A 15343-nucleotide genomic window follows, 5' to 3' on the forward strand; every position below is an offset into this window, starting at 1 on the left:
TATTTATGTAAAAATCTCTTTGATATAAATCCAACAGTGCTGCTTGTGATTGTTACTGTGTAGTAGTATTTACTGATCTCTTTTATGTGATTGGGACTTTCATCTTTAAGAGGCAATTCAGCGGCAAAGTTTTTAGAAAAAAGGAGAAATTCCCCTATTCTCTCTTGCTCCTTGTCTTTCAGACTGAAAACTATGCTATGTATTACTGAGTACGTGATAGTGTCTACTAGCCATTGATTTCAGTTATAGGATTATTTTTCCCCACACAAATTGGCGTAACAACAAACAAGCAAATGCTCTATTCACCTAAGTTTTTTTGTTTTTGTTTTTAAACAGGAAATTGATACAATATGTGATTCTGGAATAGTGCAGAGGAACCCTCCTAGGGCACAGAACTTAAATAATAGCCTATATATCTCAGATTAATTAAAGAGCTTGGAAAACAAAAATGTCATTATTCCGTCTGTTTCCAAATGAAGTAAACACAGAATATCCAATCTGCTGTCATTAGGCAGTGAATTGTAAAGCCTAGGGGGCACAATTAACAGGCAACCTGGCACCTGATATCTCAGATGTCTCTTTTGAAATAACTAGTAGGGGGACTGAGTCTCATCATGGGATTGGTATGGGATGTAGAGGTCGTCCCCCCCCTCCCCCCGACTCCTAAATCAAATTTAGCCTAGTTTGATAGTAACTGGAAATTGATGGGTATATGAAAAGGGTTTAATCTCAATCTAGTTCCTTGAGGACTAAATGTCCTTATCACAAAAACAACCATCACAATTGATACTAGCAGTCTTGCAGAGAGATGCCAAGCACTGAATGGGCATGGAAGTGGACATTGTCTTGGTGAGTGGTTACTCTAAATCAAGTACAAAGGTAAATTGCTAAATGGCACCGGGAAGCTTGCAAAGTGCTGTTGCCTCTGCCAGACCTGTGCTGTGGAGAAGACTTAGGCGATCTTCACTGACAAGTTATTGCACAACTGCAACTTTCTGGCTCGGGGGAGTTAAAAAACATCCCTCCCCACAAGTGAAGCAATTTACACCACTGTAAAGTGCCAGAATATATGGGGCTACTTGTCTTGTGGAGGAGGTTTATCTAGAGCAGGGGTGTCCAAACTTTTTTCAAAGAGGGCCAGATTTGATGAAGTGAACATGCGTGAGGGCCGACCATTTTGCCTGACATTCTTTGAACAATTAAAATTAAACACAAATTAACTATTTTATGCAAAGTTTATTGCAAACGGCATACTTTTCATTTCGTCACATGGATGACAAATCTAAACAGGTGTTAAATCACTCTGCCTTTCATATCTGAAGGCCAGATGAAAAAAAATCCAGGAAGCTGAAATATATGTCAGGAACATTGTAAAGTACATTACATATTATTGGTAATAAAGGTTGTCTGTCAACTTTTAAGTTCAAAAAATATGAACAGGAACATAACACCAAGTATACATGTTGTGTCCAAATATATTTATAACTGATTTAGACCAACTGACATTAACTGAGATTTTACAATGTATTCATCTCAATACATATGGATTCGTTGGGGGCCATAAAAGATAGATATTGCCAAATTACCTGTGGGGCCGTATTAAACCGGAACACGGGCCGCAATTGGCCCGCGGGCCGGACTTTGGACATGCCTGATCTAGAGCACTGGGAGACTTCTCTCCCAGTGCTCCTGCCATGGCCACACTTTTAATTAAAAGCGCTGCCATGGCTGTGCTTTAATTTTTAGAAGTGATGACAAAGCCTTAGTTAAATATTAGACTGAAGACTCAAGGGGTGAAATGACATAAAGGGGCGAGAAAATCATATGATTGTGTTAGAGCAATAGATTATGGAATGTTCTTGTAAAATGAGAATACCATTCTAAAAATTCATTTTAAATCTTTTTAGAAAGCAGTACAATAAATATCAAATGGATGAAATAAGGAAGCAAAATTTTGTGTTGATGGTTACCCTTTATCTTGAACCACCTAGAAGTTTTTCAGGACGTGCTCTGGGAGACTTAACTAATATTCAGTATATGATGATATAACGAAAGTGTAGAGAAGCATCATGGCACATGAGGAGAAAGAAAGTGTAATCAATCTACATTCTCCTGGCAGTGAAAATTATTTTCAACATTAGATTTAAGTGTCACTCAAAGTATGTTATGGGAACCAAGACTAGTATGAGCAGTGACCAGAATATAGGTAAATGGTGTTAAAAGGACAGAAAATAGAAGAAAGGAAACAAGTAATGTCAAATTCTGCACATGGATATGCACACCCAGTTCCTACTGAAATCAACAGGAATTGTTCATTCACTCCTGAATGCTAAAATGTATCCACATGTCCATTGCCTACTTGATTTTCTATCCTTCTAACCAGAGTCATCTATGTGGATTGCAAAGTTATGTGTGCACGTGTATCTGAGAGTAAAATATGTCAGTTATATCCAGTACTAGCATGGACATCAGTCTTTGGGTCTATATGCAGAACAAGATAAAGAAATACTTTAAGTGTATACAGTACCTTTCACTGAAGGATTTCAAAGTACTTTACAGCTACTAAAGCAGGGGTGGGCAATAATTTTTTGCCAGGGGGCCACTTCAGAAATTTTTGAAGTGGCCCTGGACTGCTCCGGAAGGGATTGGGCCTCAAGTGGAAGGGGTGGGGTCAAGATGCTTTCCCACCCACAGACCATGATTGGTCTGGGGGTTAGAGAACACATGAAATCTTTGCCCCCGCCCCCCCCCCCCCAAGATTCTCCCTAGGCTCCTGGCGATGGGAGGAGACTTTGTGTGCTCCTCCTTCTGTCCCCAGGCCAATCAGGGCTTGGAAGCATGGCAGCGCACAATGTCTCCTCCCACCCTTCCAAGAGCACATGGCGCTTCTAAGCACCACGTGCTCCTGGCAAGGGGGAGGAAACTTCATGCGTTTCCCCCACGCCCCGGGCCCTAATTGGCCTGGGGGTGGAGGAACGGCTGGATCAACCTGCTTGGTGGGCCAGATCCGGCCCGTGGAGGCCCTTTTGCCCACTCCTGTGCTAAATCTTATGACACCTCTGTGAGGTGAAAGTGCGTTAAGTTTTACAGATGGGCAAACTGAAGCAGAGAAAGGTTTAACAATTTGCCCAAAGAAGAGAAGCTGAGGTCTTCATTATTTAAATGAATACTTGGATGGCAAAGACATATGCAGTTTTGTAATTTCATCAGTTATGGTTTAAAATAACCAGCTGATTTTAGTTTTTCATGTATGTCTTTAGTTTTAGTTTGTATGTCTATAATTCTACTTCTATAAATTCTAGTGGGGAGAATTAATGCCAGCTTTGCTAAAGCACATAAGACCAGTATTCAGGATGTATTTTGAAATGTTGCATCAGGAAGGTATTTGCCAACAGTATGTGGTTTCTTGTTCTTTAGTTTGAGAAGGGCAACATTGTCCCTTAAGGGCTGCAGATCATCCCATAGTTTAAGGATCTCTGTGAACAAGCAGACCTATGGAAATCATTTCAAACCTTCTGTGGCAGTCTCTGAAATCTGGGTTTTAAAGACTATTCTAATTATTTTGATAGGATTTGTAGGATACCCATTACTGTGGACAGACCAGTTGGGGATAGAAAAATTTGGAGACCAAGATTTGACCAACAAATAGTCAGTGTTCAAATGAAATACAACTATCCATTTGGTTTTGGTTCAAGGGGTGTCCAACTACATAGAGGTGGTAAGCACATCCTTCTGCTGAATAGATTATATAAAAATATCATCCTGAGACACAAACATTGCAAAACACACATTTCTATAGCCAAAGCATGCATGGCTTTCCACAAAAATAGGCTTTTCATCTGATCCCATTGATCCCAATATGATTTGGGGCATTTAGTTAAATAGGGCCAGGATTTCAACTTAGGAAATAGGCTAAGTCTACACTTAAAACATTAAAGCACTGCCATGGAAGCACTTTAAAGTGAAAGTATGGTCAGTGCACCAGTGCTGGGAGAGAACTCCGTCAGTGCTCTCTGTAAACACAGGAGGCTGGGAACCTTCTTACATTGGTGTTTTACAGTGCTGCAACTTGCAGTGCTTGGGTGTTTCCCCAACTTCTGAGCAAGAAAGTTCCATCTGAGTAACTTGCCAGGGTAGACAAGCCCACAAATCCCCATTTGACACACAGAAACATTTGGAGAAGAGACATTTCTGTCAGAAATCTCATGGAGAATTTTGCTCCAACTATTGCAATATGTACACTGACATTTATTAGTAAACATCTACACTAACTCTTTATAAATGTAGAGCAGTATCTGGGAGGTTGTTCGATAATAAGGTGATGATGGTTATATAGAGAGCATTTGATGGGTATGTCCAACATGCCTGAGATGCTTCCTATACATAAGGACATGCAACATATTTATCATATAGCCTAGGGTTGGCCAACCAATTAGAAACGAAGAGCCAAAATAGCGGTGGATAGAGTGCAAAGAGCCATGTATTATGTATTTATTTTTACATATCTATATATATAGAGAGAGAGAGACAGAGTACACAAAATGTAGTGATGAAAATAACATTACAGAACATTTCAGACAAAACCTAATTACGTCTAATTATTTCAGCCTGGCAAACAATAGCCTTTGAATTTTCTTTAAAGAAACAGTGTAAACCGGGTACATGCTGATTCTTTTTTGGCCCTGGAATTTAAATAAGACATCTGTGTTGGCTGCCTTATTCTGCATCCATGAAGACTTTGAGTTTAAGGTGCTTCAGCCTCCCCACCTCTCTAACCCAATCTGCCTCCTCTCCCCCAGAGCCAGGCACCCTCAGCCCCCCTGCTCTAACCCAACCCTCTTCCCCCCGCAGAGCCAGGCATCCCCTCCCCCACTCTAACTAATGCCTGGGTCCTGGAGCTGCCGCCATGCGCTTCTTCCTCCAGGCACCGGTACGTGTGTTCAGAGTGACCAGCCATAAGCAGTCCGGGCGCATGGCTGAGAACCAGCAGGAGCCGCATTTCTTTAATCAAAGAGCCGCATGCAGCTCAAGAGCCGCGGGTTGGCCTCTCCTGATATAGCCCATATGTGAACATATTTACACAGCCATATTTGATCCTCTGTTATAGCCCCATACAAGCTATTAGCTTTCAGGAGGTTGCTTATGTTTAAATGAGAGCAGAATACGGCTCACTAGATTCAGTGAAAAGGGGTGTGTATTTAGATGTGACACTGAGAATGTACATTTCCTAGACCTGAAGAAGAGTTCTATGTAAGTTTGAAAACTTGTGTGTCTCGCCAGCAGAAGCTGGTCCAATAAAAGATATAACCTCACCCATCTTGTCTCTTTAGGAGAAATAGCTCAAGGAGGTATTTCAGTTTCCAGAAGGAGACAGGCAGAATGCCCTTTTATTTATTTTTATATATATAGAGAGAGAATTATGTTACTTTATGCTTTTAAAAGGGTTAATAGAAAGTTTCACTATTATTGTTGGAGTAGAAAGAGTTTCAACAGTAATTTTATCTAAAAAGTTTATCCAGAGTATATTTATTTAAAAAAGCAGACCCAAAACATTCAAAGGTGATTTATGTAGTAGAACATGGAATCTGTGTCAAGTAGTCAGATAGTTACATGGCTGGTTTCAATTGTTTTAAAATTACTTTTTTAAAATAAAGAGTATGATATTATAGTTACAATGCTATGTAACTGCAGAATTCAAAGAAGCACACATTTGAGTCATTCTATGCTATGTAGTCACCTTACAAGGTCATATGTTAAAAGATGCTCACTGTTTTTCTCATAATAAACAGTCCTTTATTGAAACCTTGCAGTAGATCTGCTGAGTACTTATCTATTACTTGCACATTTGGTTTGTTTACAGATAGTCCCAATCTATACAAATAATTAAAAGAAACAAAAAAGAGGAGCCACTCCGAGATCAGTTTCTTTATGAAGGACATTGTACTTTAAAAAAAAACTGCACTTTTGTGGATGAGTTGTGATTATGGGAACACCCAATAAATAATTTTTCTAAGACAAACAGAATTGAGGAAACCAAAATAGTATTGTGCAGAAATCAAATTGTTAAGAAATACAAGAAAACAAACCAAACGCCAGCCTTTGATGAATAAACTGTTTTCTGGTTGGCTGAAGTAGCCTGTGTTTGTTGAATCAGCTAATCATAATGCACATTGTTACAGTGAGCAACTGTCACTGATACAAAAATAAACATCGTGCTTTGGCCTCTCTATTTATTTATGATAAATGTCTCCACAATTAAAAAACAGGAGACCATAATCAAATAGCAATGCTGTTCTACTCCACTGATTGATTTCTCTCTTAAATATAGCAGTATTAATGCCTTCTTCCAGTGATGTCTGTTAAAACCAGGATGTCATTGCATTTTCTCAAAGAGCTTATCTACGCTGCAGAGAAGATCGACCCTCCAGAGGTCGATCTTCTAGCATTCGGTTCAGTGGGTCTAGTGAAGACCTGCTAATTCAAACTGACAGGATGCTCCCATTGGCACTGGTAGCCCTGCTCCTCACAAAGAGTAATGGAAGCCAGTGGAAGCGTTTGCTCACAATGACCTCCCACTGTGTGGATGGCGCAAAAATTTGATTTAAGATATGTTGACTCCAGCTACGTAATTAACGTAGCTGGAGTTGTGTATCTTAAATCGACTTTCCCCTTTAGTGTAGACCAGGCCAAACTGGTCTTGCTTGCACTACTCATGCAATGACACTCTAATTGTAAAAGTGGTTGATATTTTAACTTTCTTTGCAGTTTTCATGGTGTCATTCAGCAGTAGATTCATCTAAGCAAACTACTTGAATTTTGAAGGAATGTTGGTAATAGATTTGAATTACTACAGAAGACCACTGAAATATTGGCATAGCTGTACCTCTAGTTTGTGTCAAAGCATTATTGACCCATTTGTTTGGGCTTATCCTGGAGATACTTACTCCATGGAAATATCTTTTTATTCATGTGAGCAGTCCCTTTTACTTCTCTGTGTTAATGGCTATGTCTAAGCTACCAGGTTATTTTGAAATGAAATAACTCCCGAAATAACTGTTTTGAAATAAGCTTATTCCTCTTCACAAGCAGGAGTTATTATTTCAGAATAACATGCTTGGCAGTGTGGATGCTCACCTTGTTATTTCTAAATAACTCCCCAGTGTAGACATGCCCAGTGATAATACTCACATGCGTAGTTATTTATATGTATTATACAGGATCAAGTTCTTAAGAAAAATCTAAAATCCCCCAGCATTTCAAATATAAGTGTTGGATCTAGTCTTGGCTAACAGAATACCATAAATCTACTTCAGATAAACAATGTCCATGAAGAAATACAACATTCCCTAAATTATCTGGAAGTTTAGCTGGGGGATGAAAGCATAGCAGAAAACAAGTGAAATAATGCTATCTGTGTTAGCTAAATATTTTCACTTATTAATTCAGGTATGGAGAAAATGCATTTCTTTTAAGATGCCTCAAAAAGAAGCCATTTCAGAATTAGGCAAGCGTTTATCAGGCGGATTCATTGGCAGTGTCATTAATCAAAATAAGTGGCTTTCTTATGAAAATGTGATTTGTGTTGACCTATTATCTCAAAATGGACCTATTAACTGAATGTTCTCTTTCCAAAGTTTCTGAGGAAATCCCTAAATCAGTCACTAACTCTTAGCAGTAGACATAATTTTTCATTATCGAACACAGGTTTTCTGTATCACAGATAATTTATTAATTCAATCCCAAATATTTCATAAATACAAATAAGCTAAAAGATCAATTTCCACTGAAATCAATGAGGGACCAGTAGTGCCATGAATCTGAGGGCTACACTGAGACTCCAGTTAAAAAAACAGAAAAGAAAAAAAGAAAAGTAGGCTGTGCCCATGAAAGTTCATGATAGCATCTACATTTTGTTAGTTTATAAAGTGCTACCAGACCATTTGTTGTTTTTTAAGTTTATCCTGTACAGACTAACCCGGCTACCCCCTGAAACTTCAGAAAAGAGAAGATCAGCTTACAATGATCCAATAGCTGTAATAATAGCCACAATAGAATAGGTTAACCCTTTAAATGGTCACATTAAACAAACCTCAAAATTCATGAGATTTTAAACTAGAAATGATATATGATTGTGATAGGCAATAACAAATACCCAATAAGCTATGGTTTAACTCTGTGACATGGCATAGTTCCTAACCATTTTCTGAGGTCTCACTTGCACCCTAGCTTGGATGATTTTTTTGTTCATTACATTTGTTTTGCTGATGGCAACTCATGTTGATATATCATTACAAACATTTGCTGATTCCAAAAACCATAGTTTACTACTGCCATGTAACCCTGCCAGCATATAATAAAAAAAATTGTGATATATGTTTGAAATATGAAATCTTGCTTATTTGATATTTCAGATACATAGCATAATATAGTCAAATGTTTTATTTACATAGTATCTTTTTAAATTTCAAATCACTGTACAAGAAATAAATGTTCCATACCTCATAAATGTAGCTACTTCTGCAGAAGGTGACAACCTGCCAGCCCACAGAACACTGCACAACGTTGGAAGAAGGGAAATATTGGCCAAGGGGACTAGACCAAGTTTTTCTTACAAAAAGTGTTATGGGATCATTCCTGTCTTCATGGGGCACTTTGGACTTAATATCTCATCTGAAAGATTCCACACAGTAAAGTGGATCAAATTCAACTGATCTGCTGAAAAAGAATGTAGAACTAAGATGGCTCTATGTGATTTAATCTGCAATTCCTAGGAATCTGGATTATTTTCAGTGTGATTTATTTAAATCTCTAAATCTCCAAGATATAGTATGTGTTGTCACTCTTGGGTAGGAGAACACTAAGTGTGCATCTACACAGCACCCTAAACTCAAAATAAGATACACAATTTGTGCTACCAAATTGTGTATCTTATTTCGATTCTATATCGAAATAGCATATTTTGAAATGTGGCTCGTTTACACAGTGCCAAATTTCAAAATAATGCACTATTTTGAGACATCCCTTATCCCTTGTGGAACAAGGGCTACAGGGATGCCGAAATAGCACATCCGCTATTTTGAAAAAAATTTTGAAATAGCACACGGCTTGTTAAGACGCGGGGTAAACCTGAAATAGCCGTGCAGTGTAGACATACCCTAAGAGGCTCTGGTTCAGAGGTGTGGTGATCCCACAGTAGAGCCATCACAATGTGATACTAATATCAGTATACTGGTTGTTGAGAGTTGTAGTGAGATATAGTCCTTAAATGTTCTTGAGTCCTTTCAGTTTAGTTTCAGATCTGGTATCTTGGTCTCATAGGTTGATGATCTTTTAGTGATGGACAGTGATCAAGTATCCATTCTGGTTCAATTAGTTTTTTCAGTCAGCCTTTGAAACCATTTTCTCTGAAGTGTGTTTGACACCTCTGCAGACATGGAGGGAGGGGATATTATCACGTAAATCTCAAAAAGTGCTTTTGGGTAATGATTCAGATACCCTAAGGAAGTTAAGGTAAAACCCATGGCTGGGCTGGCCAATCAGCTTTGGTTCCCGGGACTCAGGTTGCAGTGCTATTATTGCTTTTTTGCCTTTTGACTCAGGCAGGAACCCAGCTTTTAGCATCCTGCTGGGTATGAGAGTATCATAGCCTGGGTTCTTCCAGCCAACTCTAGAAATCAGTGAAATGGTCCTGCAACCAAGTCCCACATGCCTTAGTCATCTGACACAGCCAAGCCAGAGATGTTAATATTTTGCAGAATTTAGCATGGGAAAATATTTGATAATGCAATTTATATTTTGAGGCCAAAATTAGAAAAAAAGTACAAACATGAATCTTTCATAGTATAGATGTGTATGCATAGATCATTTTTCATGATGATATTTTTGACAAGTATTCACTCTTAGGAAGCAAACAAAACACAGCAGAGCAAACAAAATGAAAACAACATATCTTGAGGTGTCCTTTGTTTATTCTGTTTTCAAGCTATGCACAATTTTCTAACCAAATAAGAGCAGTTGGAATTCAAACACTGATCATCTCTCCTCACTTCTGAATATTTAGCTCTCTTAATGCCCTAGTGTAGACCAGGGCTATTTTGAAGCAACTCCCCTTATTTTGAAATAACAAGCAGAGCATCCACGCTACCAAGTCATTATTTTGAAATAATAGGCTGGTTATTTCAAAACAATAACTTCTGCTTTCCATGAGGAACAATGCTTATTTCAAAATAGTTATTTTGAAATAGCGGTAATGTGGACACTCCACTGCTGCTATTTCGAAATAACTACTCCCCATAGTCATTCAGAGTAATTACTCCCCACTGCTTCCTGGGGATCTGAATCAAGGTAACACATCCACATTAAGGGAGCCTGCTTCGGACTAATTTTGAGGCTTCCCTGTAGTGTGGACACGCTATTTAGAAATAGTTATTTCAGGAGTTAATATTTCAAAATAATAAGTTATTTTTAAATAATTTCCTAATGTAGACATGCCCTTAGAGGAGTTTAGCTTGTCATAGGGTGCGTCTACACAACAGGGCTTAGCTCAATTTGCATAGCTTATTTCAAGGTATGTCAATTGCGTAGCTTATTTCAAAATAGTTTATTTAAAAATTGGGAGCATCTACACAGCATTTATTTTGAAATAGAGTGCTCTTCCTCTGACTTCCCTTACTCCTCATACAATGAAGGTTACTGGAGTCGGAGTAAGAAGTCCTCCAGCTTGACAGTATTTCTACACTATTTCAAAATAACTGCCTGCTATGTAGACGCAGACTAAGTTATTTTGAAATAATGCTAGCCCGTAGAGTCTTCATCTGGCTGTCTTCAAATTTACACAATGAATAGTTTTCCTTTTTTTTTCTTCTTCACTTTTGATATCGAATAGAATGATATCTCCCAAAATACTCTTGGATTTTGTGACTATTATACTATCTTTTACTAATAAAGACTAATGTTTCTTAGACATAACTAATGAATTTGTTTTAGAATGTAGTGAACTATTTCTTGACCAAAACAAAATTTGATGGCTTGTATTCAAAATGATGGATACAAGTCTTTCATTATGGGCTAGTGCCTAATATGTGTTTTAGATTTTAGGTTTTCTAATTAACTCAGATGGCTATGACAGAAATCCTCTTCAAAGAACTCTCCAAGCTCCTCCACACCATCAGAAGCAAACTCCCCACAGATCAGGACACAACAGCTGAAAGAGGCACCAGACCCTGCCAGAATAATAGATGCAAAATCTACTGCTATTCTAATCAACATCCTCCCCTCCCTCCATATCACAACTTTCAAGATCACTGGGTTATACCATGAGCAGCAGGTGACCCCCACTTAGGAGAGGCAAGTCCGCAGGCCCACCCCTTCTGCCCAAGGCCCTCACCCTGCATGTTGGAGCCCCGAACCTCTCACCTCCGGGGGAAAAAAAAAACCTGACCAAAGGAGTCGTGGCCGGCCTCAGCAGCACTCAGCTGTGTCTTCTTAATCCACTGGCTGCTGGCTCTCCACATTGCTCCTGACATTCGCATCTTCAGGAGGGATATGGTGAGCAGCAGGAACCTTCAGTGGTGGGGGAAAGAGTGAAGGAGGCAGTGGAGAAATGTGGTGGGGGGCACCACAGCTCAGTTGTCAAGAAGCAGGTTGGAAACAGCACAGGACAGGCAATGCCTTCCATGGCCTATTATACCTGTCGTCCCTGGGTCCTACACATGCCTATCACATCCACTGCTCCAATAAAAATGACATGGGTAAACCACACAATCATTGAGCTGTTCAGTGAACTCACACAGGAAATGATAAAAGACAAAAACACCACAGCACCTATGGATCACTCCTTTTCACAAAGTGATCACAAAGTGATGTGACCTATCAGTCCTCATCCTTAAAGGAAACGCTTTCCATAACACTTTCAAAAGACAAGTCTGGGAGCTAAAATTGATAACATTGCTTTGCATTAAAAATCATGGTCTTAATAAAGACACTGGACTTAGGGTTTATTGCAACAATATTTAACATAGACCTCCTTTTTGTCCTATGACTACAGGGGTGTTAGTGGGCCACTTCACCTTAAATGGTCTCTTAAAATTGACAGGTAACTACTTTTGCTGTAGTACATACCTTGGATTCTGTTATTTCCACGCCAATTCATCTGATGAAGTGGGTTTTACCCACAAAAACTCATGATCCTATGTGTTAGTCTTTAAGGTGTCACAAGACTGTTTGTTTGTAAAGTTACAGACTAACATGTCTACCCCATGAGACTTTTAAAAATATGTTGTCATTATTTATGCTAAAAATTTATCTATTTGATCTTGTACTTAGCTGTGACACTCTGAATACATTTCCTATATGTGAGGAAGAGTTCTGTGTAGCTCAAAAGCTTGTCTCTCTCACCATCAGAATTTGATCCAATAAAAGACATTGTCAGCCACCTCGTTCTCTGCTCTGGTCCCCGCTCTGAAGCAGTCAGTTAAGCAATGCAAAGGAGTAATAGTATATCACAAAATACTGCTAATTACTTAGTGAGAATTTTGGTTAAATAAGGACTGTAGTATTGAATTTCAAATATTTTGAAAAACATGTCTGAAAAATTATAGACAGTAGGAATCAGTAGGCTCTCCCTCACATGTCTGTGTGTTTGCACACGTGTGAATAACGCAAACCCATAAAAGTAAAGCCCTAATCTTTCACAAATAGTAAATAACCATTGATCTTTCAATATAAAATGAAAGAAAATTTCCATTATGTATTTTAATGCACATTTTTGTGGAAATACTTGGTTGTAACAATTTAACTGCATTGTGCTTATTTGAAATTCCATATTTAGCTCAGACATGGAAAACCCAAAGTGAATAAGAACAAAATCCTGGGGGTTTGTAGGAATATGCACCTTTTGAGGTGTTAAATTAGCAAAACAGAAACTTAACATGGATTCTCTCATTCTCATTTTCAATGTAAAATATCTTATCTATGTCCGGTATTTCTAATGTGCTCATCCTTGTAATAAGTTTGAGCTGCAAAGTCTCTAACTGCATTGGACTCCTTGGGCATAGCCATATCTTCCTCTGTCTGTGTGATGATGAGGACTCTCTCATGGTTCAATGACTCAGAATGGAGTGGTGTGCATGTTTGTTTGTGTGAAAGAAAGATGAGCTTGTTCAATCGTGATATTTGATGAGAACAATAGAGATACAACTTTTTACTCCATTGAAGTACACTGGCTAGAAAGGAGGGTTCATTTTGAGGGATGGCAAGCTATTGCTAAAAACCAGAGTTGGTTTGCATGAATTGTGGGATAGAGCCAGAGGTGACTTTAATTTGCATAAGGAGGTGGGTGGGTTAGCATCCATACATCCCTTTCAAATGGTGGAGATCTGAGGTTTTAAAGCAGTTGTGTCTATGTGCAGGGTGAGAGGTATATTCTTGGCACAGGAGGAGGTGGCGGAAGTTATGTATTATGTTCCTGATGGGCCTCCAGTGACAGACAAGGTGACCAGATATCCCAATACCAGGGGCTTTGTCTTATATAGGAAATAATAGCTCCCCCCACAAAAGTGCCCAGATTTTTCACACTTGCTAGCTAGTCACCCTAAGAGGAGCAGGAGGAGGGAGGGTGTGTGGGGCTGACTGTGCTGCTGCCTCATATGAGACAGGATTTCAGCCTTGCAGCTGCTGCATTCAGCTCAGAGCAGCCAGCACAGGGGGCACGGGGGCCACCCAGAGCGACAGGCACTCGCACCAGCCCGGGGCCTGGAGGGGTCCTCGGAACGCACCCCTCCTTGGGCCTCCTCGGCCTCCGTCCCAGGTGAAGCGCGTATCCCTCCGCCACTGCCTCCCCCACCCCCCATTGCTGGGCTGGGCTGGGCTCAGCGGCAGCCCCACAGTCCCCGGATGGAAAGTGTTATGGCCGCCAATTGTGACTCGGCGGGCTATGGAGACGGGCAAGGTAAGTGGGCGCTGGGCACGGTCCCCAACGGGCGGACGCGTTCTCGTGCGGTCCCGAGGGAGCGGGCTGCGGCCCCGCGCACGGGAAGACGCTGCGGGGAGTCGGGGCGACTCCCTGGCGGGGCAGGAAACCGTCCTGCTGTTGGGTTGAGTCTTAAATAGTCCCGTGCGCCTCCCGCCATGAAAGTTTTTGGGGCGGCCCCGGGCCCCGGGTGGGCGGCGGGAGGCGAGGGGGGAGCAAGTGGGAGGTGTCTGAGCCCCCTTCCGCGGGCCACAAGAGTCTCGCGTCTCCGCCTGGCGGGGCTCCAGCAGTCGGTGCCCGTGTATCCTTCCGCCTGGTCGAGGAGGCCAGTAGAGTCCCTGCGTGGCAGCTCTGCCATCCCCGCGGGTAGCAGGAAAAGTTCAGGGCTCTAGGGAACCCCCCTCCCCGGGGCCCTGAAGGGGGCAGCCAGGTGTGGGGGCTGCCCAGTTTTTCCTGGCCTGATGGGGAGCAGGCTAGGGAGGGCTGACTATGGCAGGGGGAGCCAGTCACTGCTCATCAGGTGCCCTGTGTCTTACCAGAGTCCTCACCCCCAGAGTTGCCTGAAAAGCTTGAGTTAGTCTACACAAGTCTCATCAGTGCCCACAAAAAGGGAGGGTCTCCCCAGTCCCACTTCTGCCTAGAGAGTCTTGTCCTATGCCCAGTCATAGTTTAAAACAGTACACTTCAGTGGTATTGATAAAGCATAGGTAACACTATAGCTCCACATTCCACCTTGGGCTTTGTATTTCAGCCCAGTTTGTCCACCACACAAGGGCAATTTCCCCCGGAAAAGCTTGTGCTCTAGACAGCCATTCACAATAGGTTTATATCTTGCCATGAGTAGAGTGGTCAGTTGGTAGCCTTTAGAAAGAGCAACTTAATTGTGGTGCTTAGAGTGTCTAAAATGTGTACACTGGACAGAGATAGTGTTTTTAATTAAGCTTTTTTATAGACTATTCCAAATGTAGCCCAAGAAAGTTATTGCAGGTATGATTGGTGATTGCATAGCACTAGATTTCTAGCATAGATTAATTGCATATGGAAACCTCTTTTTTTTTTCCAGTGGATGTCCATCTTAAGTCTCAGATTTTTGTTCCAGTTGAACAAATTTTACTTTGTTTTCCAAAATAAAGACATGAGAGCTCAAATACTTTAAGAGCAGAACCTGTATCTGTAAGCCCTTGGATGTGTGCATATTCATGTCGAAGTCAAAAGTCTGCTTAAATGAGTGGAAGTTTGAGGATTTCACCAAAAATTTGAGTTATTTTTTAAACTGGAAAATTAAAGGCAGTGGAAAGAAATGTTATGCAGAACTTTTAAGATATTTATTGGCTAGAACCTTCTAATATTTTTAATTTAATGCTTTCCCTTACT

At 40.5% G+C, this 15343-nt stretch overlaps 1 protein-coding gene across 7 annotated transcripts in view; it reads left to right on the forward strand.

Moving 5' to 3' along the window:
- Positions 1 to 15343, forward strand: part of ZNF518A (zinc finger protein 518A) — a 62625-nt gene that overhangs the window by 11212 nt on the left and 36070 nt on the right. For 3 of the 7 annotated variants that reach the window (XR_012905638.1, XR_012905639.1, XR_012905640.1), the window contains exon 1: positions 13602 to 13948. The exons of 1 other annotated variant lie outside the window; for it this stretch is intronic. The gene's annotated coding sequence lies outside the window, so the exon portion shown is untranslated. Of the gene's footprint in view, positions 1 to 13601; positions 13949 to 15343 lie in introns of those variants that run through there. 3 more of the 7 variants (XM_006113159.4, XM_075935200.1, XR_012905637.1) reach the window with 2 other exon arrangements.

The sequence above is a fragment of the Pelodiscus sinensis genome, chromosome 8, assembly GCF_049634645.1.
Source record: "Pelodiscus sinensis isolate JC-2024 chromosome 8, ASM4963464v1, whole genome shotgun sequence".
Classification (NCBI taxonomy): domain Eukaryota; kingdom Metazoa; phylum Chordata; order Testudines; family Trionychidae; genus Pelodiscus; species Pelodiscus sinensis.